Source organism: Dasypus novemcinctus, chromosome 21 (genome assembly GCF_030445035.2).
Source record: "Dasypus novemcinctus isolate mDasNov1 chromosome 21, mDasNov1.1.hap2, whole genome shotgun sequence".
Lineage (NCBI taxonomy): Eukaryota > Metazoa > Chordata > Mammalia > Cingulata > Dasypodidae > Dasypus > Dasypus novemcinctus.
This window is the reverse complement of record NC_080693.1, coordinates 72,760,764-72,778,927: the sequence shown is the minus strand read 5'-3', so window position 1 is coordinate 72,778,927 and position 18,164 is coordinate 72,760,764. Positions and strand designations below refer to the sequence as shown.

General features: G+C 38.0%; 1 protein-coding gene across 28 annotated transcripts in view; it reads right to left on the bottom strand.

Annotated features, from left to right (window-relative positions):
* Positions 1-18,164, bottom strand: part of ARSG (arylsulfatase G) — a 164,446-nt gene that overhangs the window by 145,185 nt on the left and 1,097 nt on the right. The window contains exon 1 of one of the 28 annotated variants that reach the window (XM_058284594.2): positions 9,087-9,309. The exons of the other annotated variants lie outside the window; for them this stretch is intronic. The gene's annotated coding sequence lies outside the window, so the exon portion shown is untranslated. Of the gene's footprint in view, positions 1-9,086; positions 9,310-18,164 lie in introns of those variants that run through there. 28 annotated transcript variants of the gene reach the window in all.

Here is an 18,164-nt window from a genome sequence, read left to right as displayed (position 1 = left end):
CATCTTAGACCCAGAGACTCATGGAGGTTGAAAGTGAATGGCTGGAAAACAATCATACAAGCAAACAACAACCAAAAAAAGGCAGGAGTAGCTATATTAATATCAGACAAAATAGACTTTAAATGCGAAACAATTGTGAGAGACAAAGAAGGATACTATATTTTAGTGAAAGGGACAATTTGTCAAGAAGATCGAACAATCATAAATATTTATGCTCCTAACAAGGGCGCCTCTAAATACGTGAGGCAAACGCTGGAAAAACTAAGTGAAAGAATAGATGCATCTACAATTATAGTGGGGGATTTTAATACACCACTATCAACTCTGGACAGAACATCTCAAAAGAGAATCACTAAAGAAACAAAACATTTGAACAGTCTATTAGAAGAGCTGGATCTAATAGACATATATAGATCATTACACCCAAACACAGCAGGATATACATTTTTCTCAAACGCACATGGAACATTCTCCAAGATTGACCATATGCTAGGCCACAAAGAAAGGCTGAACGAATTCAGAAAGATCGAAATCATACAAAACAATATCTCTGACCACAGTGGAGTCAAGCTGGAAATTTGCAAGGGACAGAGACCCAGACTTCACACGACAATTTGGAAATTAAACAGCACACTCTTAGAAAAACAGTGGGTCAAAGAGGAAATCTCAAAAGAAATCAATGACTACCTTGAAACAAATGATAATGATAACACAACATACCAAAATTTATGGGATGCAGCAAAAGCGGTACTGAGAGGGAAATTTATAGCCATAAATTCATATATCAAAAAAGAAGAGCAGAAATTGAAGAATTAACTGCACATTTGAAGGAATTAGAAAAACAACAACAAAGTAACCCAACAGGAAGAAGAAGGAAGGAAATAACAAAGATAAGAGCAGAACTAAATGAAATAGAAAATAAGAAAGCACTTGAAAAAATAAACAAGACCAAGAGCTGGTTTTTTGAGAAGATCAACAAAACTGACAAACCTTTAGCGAGACTAACAAAGAAAAAAAGAGAAAAGATGCAAATACACAAAATAAGAAATGAGAAAGGTGATATCACCACTGACCCCACAGAAATAAAGACTATCATAAGAGGATACTTTGAAAAACTATATTCCAACAAAAATGACAATTTAGAGGAAATGGACAAATTCCTAGAAATACATAAGCAGCCCATACTGACGAAAGAAGAAATTGATGATCTTAACAAACCAATCACAAGCAAAGAGATAGAATCAGTCATTAAAAATCTCCCAACTAAGAAGAGCCCAGGGCCAGACGGCTTCACAGGTGAATTCTACAAAACATTCCGGAAAGAACTAACACCAATCCTGTTGAAACTATTCCAAAAAATCGAAACAGAAGGAACACTGCCTAATTCCTTCTATGATGCCAACATTACCCTAGTACCAAAGACAAACAAAGACACCACAAGAAAGGAAAATTACAGACCAATTTCTCTAATGAACCTAGACGCAAAAATACTTAACAAAATACTTGCTAATCGTATTCAACGACACATTAAACGAATTATACACCATGACCAAGTGGGATTTATTCCAGGTATGCAAGGATGGTTCAACATAAGAAAATCAATCAATGTAATACACCATATAAACAGATTGAGAGAAAAAAACCACATGATTATATCTATAGATGCAGAAAAGGCATTTGACAAAATACAGCACCCCTTCCTGATAAAAACACTCCAAAAGATCGGAACACAAGGAAACTTTTTGAACATGATAAAGAGTATATATGAAAAACCTAAAGCCAACATTGTTTACAATGGCGAAATCCTGAAATCCTTCCCTCTAAAATCAGGAACAAGACAAGGATGCCCATTGTCTCCGCTCCTATTTAACATTGTCTTGGAAGTACTGGCTCGAGCACTGAGACAAGAACCAGATATAAAAGGCATTCAAATTGGAAGGGAAGAAGTCAAAATTTCATTATTTGCAGATGACATGATCCTATATATAGAAAACCCTGAGAGATCTACAACAAAGCTCCTAGAACTCATAAATGAGTTTAGCAAAGTCGCAGGTTATAAGATCAATGCGCAAAAATCAGTAGCATTTCTATACACCAATAATGAGCAAGATCAGGAGGAAATCAAGAAACAAATACCATTCACAATAGTAAATGAAAAAATCAAATACTTAGGAATAAATTTAACTAAAGAGGTAAAGAACTTATACATCGAGAACTATACAAGATTGTTCAAAGAAATCAAAGAAGACCTGAATAAATGGAAGAATATTCCCTGTTCATGGATAGGAAGACTGAATATTATTAAGATGTCTATCCTACCAAAACTGATCTACACATTCAACGCAATCCCAATAAAAATCAACACAGCCTTCTTTAAGGAACTAGAAAAACTAACTATGAAATTTATTTGGAATAAAAAGAGGCCCCGAATAGCCAAAGACATACTGAAAAAGAAAAACGAAATAGGAGGAATCACACTTCCTGACTTCAAAACATACTACAAAGCTACAGTAGTGAAAACAGCATGGTACTGGCATAAGGAGAGACACACAGACCAATGGAATCGAATTGAAAGTTCAGATATAGAACCTCACGTATATAGCCATATAATATTCGATAAAGCCACCAAACCCTCACAACTGGGAGAGAATGGCTTATTCAACAAATGGTGCCTGGAGAACTGGATAGCTATATGTAGAAGAATGAAAGAGGATTACCATCTCACACCTTATACAAAGATCAACTCAAGATGGATCAAAGACCTAAATATAAGAGCCAAGACCATAAAGACCTTAGAAAGCAGTGTAGGGAAACATCTACAGGACCTTGTAATAGGAAATGGATTTATGAATATCACACCAAAAGCACGAGCAGCAAAAGAACTAATAGATAAATGGGACTACCTCAAAATTAAAGCCTTCTGCACCTCAAAGGAGTTTGTCAAGAAAGTAAAAAGGGAACCCATACAATGGGAGAAAATATTTGGCAATCATATATCTGATAAGAGACTTATCACTTGCATATATAAAGAACTTCTATATCTTAAAAATAAAAAGATAAACAACCCATTTAAAAAATGGGAAAAAGATTTAAACAGACACTTCTCCAAAGAAGAAATACAAATGGCTAAAAAGCACATGAAAAAATGTTCCAAATCCCTAGCTATCAGGGAAATGCAAATCAAAACTACAATGAGATACCATCTTACTCCCATAAGATTGGCAGCTATGAAAAAAACAGAAGAATACAAGTGCTGGAGAGGATGTGAAGGAAGGGGAACACTCATCCACTGCTGGTGGGAATGCAGAAGGATCCAACCATTCTGGAGGACAGTATGGCGGTTTCTCAAAAAACTAGCCATAGATTTGCCATATGACCCAGCAATACCACTGTTGGGTATATACCCAGCAGAACTGAAAACAAGGACACAAACCGATATATGTACACCAATGTTCATAGCAGCATTGTTCACTATTGCCAAAAGTTGGAATCAACCCAAATGCCCATCAACAGATGAGTGGATCAATAAAATGTGGTATATACACACAATGGAATACTACTCGGCTGTAAGAACAAACACACTACAAACACATGTGATAACATGGATGAATCTTGAGAACCTTATGTTGAGTGAAGCAACCCAGACATTGAAGGACAAATACTACATGACCTCAATGATATGAAATAAACAAGCTGCCCTAGATAGCAAGAGACTGAACGATAGGCTTACAGGAAATCGGAGGGTGGAGGAAGGATATGAGCCGATGTCTGCAGGGGTGGAATTTAAGACGAGATGGTGGGCCCACTGGATGGAATGGAGGAGAGTATGGGCCATGATGTGGACCATTGACTATGAGGTGCAGAGGTGCCCAAAGATGTACTTACCAAATCCAGTGGATGTGTCATGATGATGGTAATGAGTGTTGCTGGGGGGGGGAGAGGTGGGGTGGGGGGGTGGGGTTGAATGGGACCTCACATATATATTTTTAATGTAATATTATTACAAAGTCAATAAAAAAAAAAAAAAAAAAAAAAACTTATGTGGGGAAGCAGCTGTGGCTCACGCTCTTGGTCTCCCATCTACCATTATACCATACAACAGGCCCAGGGTTCTATTTCCAGGGCCTCCTGGTGAAGACAAGCTGGCCCATGCAGACTGCTGACCGATGTGGTGTGCTGGCCTGAGCTGGCACAGCAAGATGACTCAACAAAAAGAGACACAGAGGAGAGAGAATAAGAGATGCAGCAGACCAGGAAGCTGAGGTGGCACAAGAGATTGAGCACCTCTCTCTCACTCTGGAAGGTCCCAGGATCAGCTCCCAGTGCTGCTTAAAAAGAAAACAAGCAGAAACAGAAGAACACACAGTGAATGTACACAGAAGGCAGACAGTAAGTGCAAAAATAATGGGGGGGGGGGATAAATAAATAAGTAAACTTCTAAAAAAGCACAAAACTTATGTGATACAGCAAAGGCAGTGCTGAGAGGGAATTTATACCTCAAAATGCTTATGTTAAAAAGAAGGAAGACTTCAAATCAGAAAGCTAATCTCAAAATTGGAAGAACTAGAAAAAGAGCAAACAACCCTATGTAAGAAGAAGGAAGGAAATAACAAAGATTAGAACAGAGATAAATGAAATAGAGAATTTTAAAAAACAATAGAGAAGAGTTCCAGGAAGATGATGCTGGAGTAGACAGTCAGGGCTCAACTCTCTCACAAAAACAATGGCGAAAGAGCCAAAATCTGTCTGAGGCCTGCTTTAGAGGTCAGCAGATGAGGACAGTGCTGCACAACCCCCAAGAGGGCAAGGGACAAAGAGATGAAGAACCCAAAACAACAAAGATGAGTTTGTTGATGAGCCCCATCCCTACCTCAAGACATTAAGCCTGGATAGAACCCCTGGCTCACTGCAGCCAACTGAGAAGGGAAAAGATCTCTTCCTCCCTGTCAGCTGGTTAAGAGGGAAGAGGAAGGGGGCATTGGAGGGCACAGAGTGGTTTCTCTTCAGTGAATCTGGCCAACAGAGCCCGCTTTGAGTTTTGGCTCTGGCCAGACCAGAAACAGGAAAGGGGAATAAGAAAGAAATACCTCCCTAGAAAGAGTTGCCGACAAGTGCCATCTGCTGGTTGGCCAGGAAGCTGCAAGGAGAAAAACTGTTTTTAGGTCTTTCTTTACCCCCAATTCTTGGGAGAAAATCTGAGCCCCATTAGTGAAACCCTGGCTAGATTTTGATAACTTAAGCTGGGCAATTCTAAAGACTAAGAATAAGTTGAACTAAAAATCAAAGAAGAGATATAAAGAAAAAAACCCAAAATGCTAGGTATGACAGGTAAATTTACCATCAGAGTAAATTCACCAGCACATTCAGATACCTAGACATAGCAAAAAAATCACAAGTCATAGTACGCAATAGAAAGAGATGGCTGAGGCAAAGGAACAAACCAAATATCCTGATGAGACACAGGATTTAGGACAACTTATCAACGGTGATCATACAAATCTCCTAAATCAATTCAAAGAAGTGAAATAAAATATGACTAAAGGGATAAAGGATATTAAGAAGATACTGGGTGAACATAAAGAAAAATTCGAAAGCCTTCAAAAAGTAACAGAGCTTATGGGAATGAAAGACACAATGAAATCACTAACTGGTGACACAAATAGAAAAAAACCTTGAATAAAAGGGGGAAATGGTAAAGACAAATGAGTTTATATGGCTAAGAGTCTTCAAAAAAGTCAGGAGGTCATCAGAGTGGTTGCACTTAAGCATGCTTCAGCAGGGTCCCAGAGACAGCCAAAGTAGATACAACCCCAGGTACTGGTGCTCCTGAGGGCTACGGAGACACACAAGTTCTACGATCATGGCAGTTGGCTCTGGAGTTCAGTGTCTTGTCAGTGGGCCCTACTTTGGAATTTGTGTTGCTGAGCGTGATGGACTTGGACTCGTGAACTTTCTACACATGCCTCTTTTGTCACTTTTACTGAACCTGTGGTTGGCACTGAGGTTGGTGTATGCCCAGGAGACTTCAATCTTTGGACTGGCCATGTGCCAGCTGGGCCCTGAGCCTTAGCAGAGTTGCAGCTCCTACTCTCCGGTTTGTTGGACTTGCACAGGTTGACTAATGGGGGTGAAGATGGTCAAACACCACACCAGGGAACCGAGAGTGCCTACAACTCCAAGCAGAAGAATCGTATCCATCAATCATGTGGGATCTAAGCCCTCTCTTGATATAGAGGTGGAGTGGACATCACAAAACCAGGGTCCACAGGATGGAGGAAAAAAAATGGATTAGACTGAACTTCCTGGTATTCTACTATAGAACTGTTGTGACTAGTAATGGAAGAAAATGTAGCACTGATCTGGAGAAAGTGGCCAGGATAGTTGCTGAGTTGCTGAGGGCAGGGAGAGGGAAGAAGAGATGAGATGGGGGGACATTTTTGTGACTTGGCGTTGTCCTAAATGATATTGCAGGGACAGATGTTGGACATTATATATCCTGCCATAACCTACTGAATGTACTGGGGGAGAGTATAAACTACAAGGTAAACTATAAGCCATGCAGTGTGGCAGTGCTCCAAAATGTATTCACCAAATGCAATGACTATGCCACAGTGATGAAAGAGGTTGTTGATGTGGGAGGGGGTGGGGTGGGGGTGGGGTATGGGGGAACCTCTTATATTTTTTAATGTAATATTTTTTGTGATCTATGTATCTTTAAAAAAAAAAGACAATAAAAAAAATACTTAGAGAGGGAAGCCGATGTGACTCAGTGGTTGAGTGCTGGCTTCCCACATATGAGCTCCCAGATGCAATCCCTGGCCCTGGTACCTCAAAAAAACACAAAAACAAAACATTAGAGGGAGCAGACGTGGCTCAAGCAGTTGGGTGCCTGCTTCCCACATGGGAGGTCCCAGGTGCCTCCTAAAAACATGAGAAAAACAAACAAGCAAACAAAAAAATCACCTCAGTGGAGCTGATATGGCCCAATGGTTGAGTGCTGGCTTCCCACATATGAGTTCCTAGGTTCAATTCCTCAAAAAAAAAACTACATTAGTGGCACAAAACTGCAGATTTTAATTGCCTGAATTAATGATTTCAAGAACAGAACACCTAAACTGGAATAGATATAGAACAGAAAGAGAAAAGAATGGAAAAAATGGAACAGGGTCTCAGGGAATTAAATAACAATGTGAAACTCACAAACATACATGTTATCAGTGTCCCAGAAGGAGAAGGGAATAGAAAAGGGGCTGAAAGAGTATTTGAGGAAATAATGACCAAAAACGTCCCAACTCTTATGAAAGACAATATCAATATCTAAGAAGGAAAATGCACACCAAACAGAATAAATCCGAATGAACCAAGACACCTATTCAGAATGACAAATATCAGAGATAAAGAGTAGATTCTGAACAGCACGAGAAAAGCAATGCATCATATACAAGGGAACCTCAATAAAAGTGCTGATCTCTCATTAGCAACCATGGAGGCAGGAAGAAAGTTGTATGATATATTTAAGGTACTGAAAGAAAAACTGCCAACCAAGAACTCTGTATATGGCAAAACTGTCTTTCAAAAATAAGGGTGAGGCAAGCAGATGTGGCTAAAGCAGTTGGGCACCTGCCTACCACTTGGGAGGTCCCGAGTTTGGTTCCCAGTACCTCCTAAAGAAGATGAACAAGACAGTAAACCGAAAGGATGGGCTGGTGCGGTGAGCTGATACAATGAGATGATGCAACAAAGAGAGACAGCGAGGAAACACGAGGGATACAACAAGCAGGGAATGAAGGTGGCTCAAGCGATTGGGCACCTCCCTCCACACGGAAGGTCCCAGATTCAGTTCCCAGTGTCTCCTAAAAGACAACGAGCAGACAACAAACAAGACATAGAAAGCAGACAGTGAGTGCAAACAATGGGGGGGATATAAAACAATAAATCTTTTAAAAAAATGAGGGCGGGCTTGAAGTCCTCACAAACAAAAATAGAGTGTGTTACCAAAAGACTGAAAATACAAGAGATACTAAAGGGAGCACTGTAGCCCAAAATGGAAAAACAAGGGTGAGAGACTTGGAGAAGAGTGCAGAATGAAGATTATAAGGAAGGGTATTTAAAGGGTAAAAAGACAATAAGACATGACAATGGAAAGCCAAACGGTAAAATGGAAGAAGGAAAGCCTTTACAGTAATAACACAGAATGCTAATGGTTTGAACTCCCCAATCAAAAGACACGGACTAGCAGAATGGATTTAAAAAATGAGCCCTCTATACGTTGTCTACAAGAGACTGACAGATGTAAGGATATGGCCAGGTTGAAAGAGAAAGGTTGGAGAAGGATATTCTACACAAACAGTAACCAAAAAAGATATTAGTGACACTAATATCGGACAAATTAGATTTTAAATGCAAAACTGTTATAAGGGATGAAGGTCATTATATATTAACAAAAGGGGCAATTCACCATGAAGAAATAACTGTAATAAATATTAATACACTCAACCTGGGTACCCCAAGATAGACTGGCAAAACTGAAGGGAGAAATAGAAGTCTGTTCAAAAATAGTTGGAGACTTCAATACACCACTCTCAGCATTGGATAGAACATCTGGACAGAGGATAAATGAAGAAACAGAGAGCTTGAATAATATGATAACTGAACTAGCCCTAACAGACATTTATAGAGCATTATACCCCAAAACAGCAGGATATACATTCTTTTCAAGCACACATGGATCCTTCTCGAGGATAGACCATGTTGGGTCAAAAGACAGACTCAATAAATTTAAAAGGATTGAAATTATAAAAAATACTTTCTCTGTTCATAAAAGAATAACACTTGAGAGCAATAATGGATAGAAAAAGGGGAAATTCATAAATACGTAGAGATTAAACAACACACTCTTAAGTAATCAGTAGGTCAAAAGGAAATTGCAAGGAGAATTCAGTAAAGATCTTGAGATGAATGAAAATGAGAACACAACATATCAAAAACTATGGGACACAGCAAAAGCAGTGCTGAGAGGGAAAATTTTTTTTAAAAAATTTATTTTACTTATTTATTCCCACCCTCTCCCCATTGTTTGCACTCACTGTCTGTTCTCTGTGTCCATTTGTGGTGTGCTCTGTCTGCTCGTCTTCTCTTTAGGAGGCACCAGGAACTGAACCTGGGACCTTCCATGTGGGAGATACCTCAGCTCCTTGGTTTGTTTTTGTCTCTCATTATCTTTCCTCTGTTGAATCAACTCACCATGCCAGCCCATCGCAACAGCTCACTATCTTGCTTGTCTTCTCCAGGAGACACAAGGAACTGAACCTGGTGGTAGGAAGGAGCCCAATCATTTTAGCCACATCCACTTCCAAAGAGGGAAACTTACAGCCGTCAATACTTGTATTAAAAAACAAGAGTTTAAACTGAAGATCTAACTGCACACCTGGAGAAACTAGAAAAGAACAGTAAATTAATCCCAAACCAAGCCAAAGGAAAGAAACAGTAATGATCAAAGCAGAAATAAATGAAATTGAGAATTAACAAAACCAAAAGTTGGTTCTTTGAGAAGATCAACAAAACTGACAAACCCTTAGCTAAACTGACAAAGAAAAAACAAAAGAAGATGCAAATAAATAAAATCAGAAATGAGGAGGGGGGGATGACCACTGACCACAGAGAAATAAGAGAGAGCATAAGAGAATCCGTACGCCAAAAAACTAGACAATGGAGACAAGATGGACAAATTCCTAGACTCAAACAAACAACCTATACTGACCCTAGAAGAAACAGAAGACTTCAACAAACCAATCACAAGAGTTTGAAGTAGTCATCAAAAACCTCCCAAAGACGAAAACCCCAGAACGAGATGGCTTCGCAGGTGAATTCTACCAATCATTCAAAGACAATCTAATACTAATCTTGTTACAAAACAAGAAAATTACACACCAATATATCTAACGAATATAGGTGCAAAATTCCTCAACAAAATACTTGCAAACAGAACTCAAAAGTATATTAAAAGAATTACATACCATGATCAACTGGGTTTTATCCCAGGTATGCAAGGATGGTTCAACACAAGAAAATCAATTAGTGTAATAAATCGCTAATAAATCGAAGAAAAAAAATCACATGATCCTTCTGATTGATGTAGAAAAGGCATCTGACAAAATACAGCATCCTTTCTTGATTAAAAAACTCCAAAAAAAAGGAATAGAAGCTTTCTCAATATAGTAAACTGCATATATGAAAAACCAAAGCTATCATTATACTCAACAGTGAAAGACCAAAAGGTTTCCTGCTGAGATCACAACAAGATAAGGATGCCCACTGTTGCCACTGTGATTCAATATTTCGCTAGAAATTCTGGTTAGAGCAACTGGGTTAAAGAAAGAAATAAAAGGCACCCAAACAGAAAAGGAAAAAATAAAACTTGCACTATTCACTGATGATATGATCCTCTACCAAGAAAATTCTGAAAAACCCACAACAAAGCTACTAGAACTAACACAAGTTCCACAAAGTGGCAGGATACAAAATTAATATGCAAAAATCAATAGCATTTCTATATACTACCGACAAGCAATATGAAAAGGAAATCAGAAAAATATTCCATTTATAATAGTGATGAACAGAATTAAATATTTAGGAATAAATTTAACCGAGGATATAAAGGACCCATATTCAGAAAACTACAAAATATTGCTAAAAGAAACCAAAGAAGACTTAAATAAATGGAAGACCATTCCATGTTCATGGATGGGAAGACTAAGTATCGTTAAGATGTCAATTCTTCCCAAACTGATTTATAGATTCAACACAATCCCAATAAAAATCCCAACACCTTTTTTTTTTTTTTTTTTTGCAGAAATAGAAAAGCCAATTATCAAATTTATTTGGAAGGGTAATGGCCCAAATAGCCAAAAATGTCTTTAAAAAAAATAAGAATGAAGTTGGCAGAATCTCACTTCCTAACTTTAATACATATTACTTAGCTACAGTGGTAAAAACAGCATGGTACTGACATAAATACAGACAGACTGACCAGTAGAACCAAATCGAGAACTCAGAAATAGACTCTCACAGCCACAATCAAGTGATTTTTGACAAGACTCAAGCCCAGCCAGCTGGGTTAGAAGATCTCTTCAACAAATACTGCTGTGAGAACTGAATATCCAAAAGAAAGAAAGGGGACCATATCTCACACCTTATACAAAAATTAACTCAAAATGGATCAAGGACCTAAATATAAAAACAACCACCATAAAATTCCTAGAAGAAAATGTAGGAAAATATCTTCACTATCTTACAGTGATGACAATTTCTTAAACCTTACACCCAAAGCATAAGCAACAAAGGAAAAATAGATAAATGGGACCTCCTCAAAATTAAACACTTTAGTGCCTCAAAGGACTTTGTCAAAAGGGTGAAAAGGCAGCTGACTCAATGGGAGAAAATATTTTTAAATTACATATCCAGTAACGGTTTAATGATATATAAAGAGATACTACAACTCAACAATAAAAAGACAAATGACCTGATTAAAAAATGGGCACAAGACTTGAACAGACATTTGTCCAAAGAATACAAATGGCAAAGAAACACATAAAAAAATGTTCAGCATCACTAGAAATTAGGGAAATGCAAATCGAAACTACAATGAGATATTTCACACCTATTAGAAAGGATGCTATTAAAAAGTCAGAAACTGCAAGTGTTGGAGAGAATGTGAAGAGATAGGAACATTTATTCACTGTTGGTGAAATCTAGAATGGTACAGCCACTATGGAGGACTGTTCAGCAGTTCCTAAACAAGTTGAACATAGATTTTCCATGTGACTCAGCAATACCGCTACTGGATATATACACAGAAAAACTGAGAGCAGTGACATAAACTGACATCTGTACATTGATGTTCATAGCGGCATTTTTCACAATTGGCAAAAGATGGAAATGCAGGTATCCATCAACCAATGATTGGATAAACAATTTATGGTGTATACACATGACAGAATATTATGCATCTGTAAGAAGAAATGAAATTATGAGCCATATGACAAAATGGATGAACCTGGAGGATATTATGTTGAGTGAAATAAGCCAGACTCAAAAGGACAAATACTGTATGACTGCACTATTATGAACTAAATATATTGTGTAAACTCATGGAGTTAATAACTAGAATATAGGTCACCAGAAAATAGAATGAGGAGCAGATGTAGCTGGAGCAGTTGAGTGCCTGCCTCCCACATGGGAGGTCCCAGGTTTAGTTCTTGGTGCCATCTAAAGAAGACAAACAACGAGCAGACATGAGCAGACAACAAGGGGGGAAAACCCAGCAGACAACGAACAACAAAACAATGAGCAGGCAACAAGCACAAATAACAGGCAAACAGATGAGGGAGCCATGGGGGGAGGTGGGGGAAGAAATACAGTGAGGTTAGAGAATGGAAAGCTGAGGTTTAATCTGTGCAGAATTGATTAAAAAGGTTGTAAATCTTTGGAAATGAATAGAAATGGTGAAAGCACATCATAGTTTTTGTAACTAGCAGAGCTATTACATGGGTATGACAGTGGTTGAAAGGGCAAGTCTAAGGACATGTATATTACTAGAAGGAAAGCTAAAAAAGGTAACATGCAACTATATAACAGTGAAACCTCATGTGAAATTTGAACATGGGCAATATTGTATAGATAAGACTGTTTTTACAAAATATAATTTTAAATAAACTAGAGAGACTGAAACAAAATAGCAGCTATGGTACAGCAGGGGAAGCAAAGAGTTTTTCTTTGTCCATCTATTTATTATTATTATTGGAATAATGAAAATAACAATAATGGCTGAAGTGATGAATGCACAACTATGTGATTATACTAGAAACCACTGATTGTATAGTTTGGATGGATTTATGCTTTATTAATATGTATTAAAAATTGATATGTTAAAAGAAAAAAAAATAGAAACTCTTCCAAAAAATTGATGAAGGAAGACTCCCTAATTCAGTCAACAAAGCCAATATCACCTTCATACCAAAGTGAGATAAAGATACCACAAGAAAAGGAAATTACAGACAAATATCTCTTAGGAATATGGATGCAAAACTCCTCAACAAAACACTAGCAAACGAATCCAACCAGCACATTAAAAGAATTATACACCATGCTAAGCGGGATTTATCCCGGTATGCAAGGGTAGTTAAACATAAGAAAAGCAATTAATGTAATACACATTAACAGAATGAAGGGGGAAAAAAATCACATGATCATCTCAATTGACACAGAAAAGGCGTTTGACAACATCCAGTACCCTTCCTGATGATTAAAAAAAAAAAAAAACTTAGAAAACTAGGAATCAGAGGAGACTTCCTCAACATGACAAAGACATATACAGAAACCCACAGCTATCATCATACTTAATGGTGAAGGACTGAAAGCTTTCCCTCTAAGATCAGGAACCAGAAAAGGATGCCCACTGTCACCACTGTTACTCAACAATGCCAGTAGGCTGGCAAGAAAGATAAATAAACGGCATCCAAATTAGAAAGGAAGAAGTGAAACTTTCCCTATTGCAAATAACATGATCCTAAATATAAAAATACAGAAAATCCTAAAAAATCCACAATAAAGTTCCTAAAGCTAATATGAATTCAGCAAAGTGGCAGGGTACAAGGTCAACACCCCCAAAACACAGGTGTTTCTGTACACTAGTAAAGAACAATCAGAAGAAGAAATCAAGAAGAAAAAATTCCATTTACAATAGGAACTAAAGAATCAAGTATCTAGGAATAAATCTAACCAAGGAGGTAAAGGACTTGTACACAGAAAACAAAATATTACTAAAAAAAATCAGAGAAGACCTAAATAAATGGAAGGACATTCCATATTATTGGATTGGAAGACTAAATATTAAGATGTTGATTCAACCCAAGTGATTTACAGGTCTGATGCAATCCCAATCAAAATTCCAACAGCCTGCTTTGGAGAAATGGAAAAGCCAATCATCAAATTTATAAGGACAAAGAAAAATAAAAAGGTTTAAAAAAATGTATATGAAAGGGGAAGGGGCCTCGAATAGCCAAAGTGACCTTGAAAGAGAAGAACAAAGTTGAAGGACTCACACTTCCCCATCTTAAAACTTATTACAAAAGCCATGGTAATAAAAAAACAGCATGGAGGAAGCAGATGTGACTCAAGTGGTAGAGTGTCCGCCTACCATATGGAGGGTCCAGGGTTCAATTCCCAAGGCCTCCTGACCCATGTGGTAAGCTGGCCCACGCCCAATACTGCCGCATGTGAGTGCCCTGCCATGCAGGTGGACCCCCACACAGGGGAGCCCCACGTGCAAGGAGTGCACCCCTCAAGGAGAGCTGCCCTGCATGAAAAAAGCGCAGCCTGCCCAGGAGTGGCGCCACATACATAGAGAGCTGATGCAGCAAGATGACACAACAAAAAAGAGACGCAATTTCCCAGTGCCACCTGATAATGCAAGCAGACTCAGAATAACAGACAGCAAATGGACACAGAGAGCAGACAATGGGTGGGGGGGGGGGGGGAAGGGGAGAGAAATAAATAAAATTAAATCTTTAAAAAACAAAAAAACAAAAAACACGCCACAAGGACAGACAGGTAAATGAATTGGGAGTTCAGAAATCAACCCTCACATTTATGGCCAAATGATTTTTGACAAGGGAGCAAAGATCACTCAATTAAGAAAGAATAATCTCTTCAACAAACAGTGCTGAGAAAACTGAATCTCCATTTCCAAAGAATGAAGGCAGACCCCTAACCACACCACACACAAAAATCAACTCAAAATGGATCAAAATCCTAAACATAAGAGCTAGAATTACAAAACTCCTAGGAAAAATGTAGGGAAGTAGCTTCAGGACCTTGTATTAGACAATGGTTTCTTAGAATTTATACCCAAAGCACAAGCAACAAAAGAAAAATAAATGGTACCTCTTCAAAATTTAAAAATTTCTATGCAAAGGACTGTATCATGAAAGTAAAATAACAACCTACACAATGAGAGAAAATATCTGGAAACCACATATCTGATAAAGGAGAAAATATTTGGAAATCACTTATCTGATAAGGGTTTAATATCCAAAACATATAAAACTCATATAACTGAACAAAAAGACAAACTACCTAATTTTAAAATGGGCAAAAGACTTGAATAGACATTTCTCCAAAGAATATACAAAGGACCAAAAGCACATGAATAGAGGCTCAACATCATTAGCCATTAGGGAAGTATAAATCAAAACCACACAATACCATTTCATACTCACGAGAGTGACTACTATTAAAAAATAAAACAAAATGTTAGAGAGGATGTGAAATAGGAATACTCATTCATTGTTGGTGAGAATGTAAAACGGTGCAGCAGCCATGGAAAACAGTTTGGCAATTCTTCAGAAAGTCAAGTATAGATTATCCCTCTGCTAATTAGTTAAGCATAGACTAGAAGTATAGAAGTACAGAATTACCGCCAAGCCCACTTCTGAGCATATACCCCAAAGAATTGAAAACAGAGACTCAAACAGATATTTGTACACCAATTCTCCTAGTGGCATTCTTGGCAATTGTCTAAGATGTCAACCCAAGTGTGCATCAACTGATGAATGCATAAACAAAATGTGATGTATCCATACAATGTAATACTATTTAGCCATAAAAAGGAATGAAGTTTTGAAACCTGGAAGAACCCTGAAGACATCATGTTGAGTGAAATGAGCCAGATGCAAAAGGACAAATATTGTATGATCTCGCTGATATGAAATAATTTGAAATGAGCAAATTCATAGACTCGGCAACTAGAACACAGGGGCTGGGGTGAGAGAGGGGAATAGAGAGTTTATGCTTAATAGGAGCAAAGTTTCTGTCTGGGGTGATGGAAGAGTTCTGGTAATGGATGGAATAATGTTAGCACAACACTGTGAATATAATCAACACTACTGCGTGAGGTATTTAAATGTAACTAAAAGAGGACATTTTAGGTTGTATATATGTTACTAGAATAAAATTTTTTCAAAAACTATGCAATTATGTGACACAGGTAGTAAACTCCATGTAAATTATGGGCTATACTCAATAGTATAATTCTAATAATATAGTTTTATCAGTTTATTACAAAGGTACCACACTAATGCAAAGCATTTAAAATAGAGAAAACTCTACATATGAGCGGGGATATATGGAATTCTGTATTTTTGCATAATTTTTCCGTAAACCTACAACTTCTCTAATAAAAAATAAACTAAAGAAAAAAAAAGCTCCTAGATAAGCAGTTCACTGGTAGGGATCTGTTTAGAAGTTATTTGCTTGTATTACTTAAAATGACCAATTTAAAGTCAATTCAGACATGACACATGCTAAGATCTCACTCCCAAGGATATATATTGCACTGAGAAAAGAGAAGTCATCCTTGTTTTCAGATTTGTCTTTGATATAAATATATGTCCTTGTGAAGGCCAAGGTCTCCAACAGGTGGGCTGGCTACTACTGCATAAGTAAGGAAACTAGCACCCCCTGGTGTTCACTTTCTGTAATGACTCACTAAGACTGCAGCAAAGAAATGGGCCACTCCGGGCACTTCTAATTTTGTTTTTCACATAAAAAAATTCTCACGCCTAAATCAAAATTACTTCAGTAAAGACCGATTTCCTAGAGGGGAACTTAGAGGGCAAAACTGATATCCCAGAACACTTAGTCTGTAAATGTTTTTTTAATATAGCTCACCAAAGACTTTGGAGAAAAATTAGAAATGGTGGCCATGTACTTGTCTCATTTATATATCACTCCAGACCTCAAGAAAAAACAAGCACACTAACTACCCTAATTTACTACCCTCGAATTCAATCTCAAAGCTTTAAATATCTTCTCTACACTGACAATTCCTGTTCTAAGTCCCAGCCTTGACCCTGAGCTCAACTTACATATCAAATGTTCGCCTGGATGCTGACCAGTATCTCCAGCTTACAATGCCCTCAGCAGATCCTCCTCCCCAAACCTGATCCTCCACAAATCCAACTGGTCTGTATCATCGTAGCTGGATTTCTGCAATAATCTGGCTGGTTTGCTAGCTACACTCTTTCCACACCCTCACCCGGTTCTCCCTTTTTGCCTTAATTTTCCATATACAGTGGTCAGTGATACCATTAAACCACAAATCAGAACAAGATCATATCTGACATCTGTAATCTCTAGCAGTGGGCCCTGTGTGACCACTGCTGGCGGTCCTATTACTTTCCTCCTTGTTCCTGCTACTCTAGCCACACTGGCTGTGGTGAAAAGTCAGAAGGAATGGACTGCTCAGGCCTCAGGCCTTAGCAACTGTGGTTCCTTTTTCCCGACACACCCTTCCCTTACCTGAGCACATGGTATGACCCTTCAATTTGGTCACCTCCAAATGTTACTTCTCCAAGGAGCCATTCCTGACCATCCTACCCAAAGCACTACCTGCTTCTATCCCTTTACCCTGAGATTATGTTACATAAAGATTTGTTTACTTGTTTGTCGCTTTCACTAGTTCATTAGAATAGTAGGGTTTTGTTAAATGCTTTATCCCCTCATAAATACTTTTGAATGGATGAAGAAGTGAATGAGTAAATTTTTCATTTTTCACTAACCAGTATATTATATTTAATTATACAAAAGAAAAAGTTGGTGCCTATTTAAGATTATAGCTCGAGAGAGCCTGGTGCCAGGATGAAGCAGTTAGATGACCACAGGACAAAGAAAGCACTGTGCTCAAAACCTGCTTGTCCCAACATCTGTGATGGGTCTCAGAGCACTCGACAGTGGGTCCTATATAGTGAGGGTCAGCTGATCCCAGAGCAGAGACTAAACAAACATCAGGAAGAAATCTGCAGTGGGATAGGTATGAGACTGGAGAGCTGTGCCTTTTAACATATGTCCTGAGCAGGTTTTTCTTAACCGCAACTATTTTCCAGGAGATATTTTCTTAATGATGCTTTATTTCTAATGTCTCCACTGGCAGCAAGTGCTTTTCTGGATACAGAACTTGTCTTTTGGGGTCCCAAAGGAATAGAAATGAAGTTGAAAAAAATGTTTAATATTCTAATCTGTGAACAATGGGGGAAAAAACCCACAACTGTTTTTGGCTTGTGGTATTTTCCTTCTTATGGGTGAAAACAAGGCAGAACTGGAAAGTA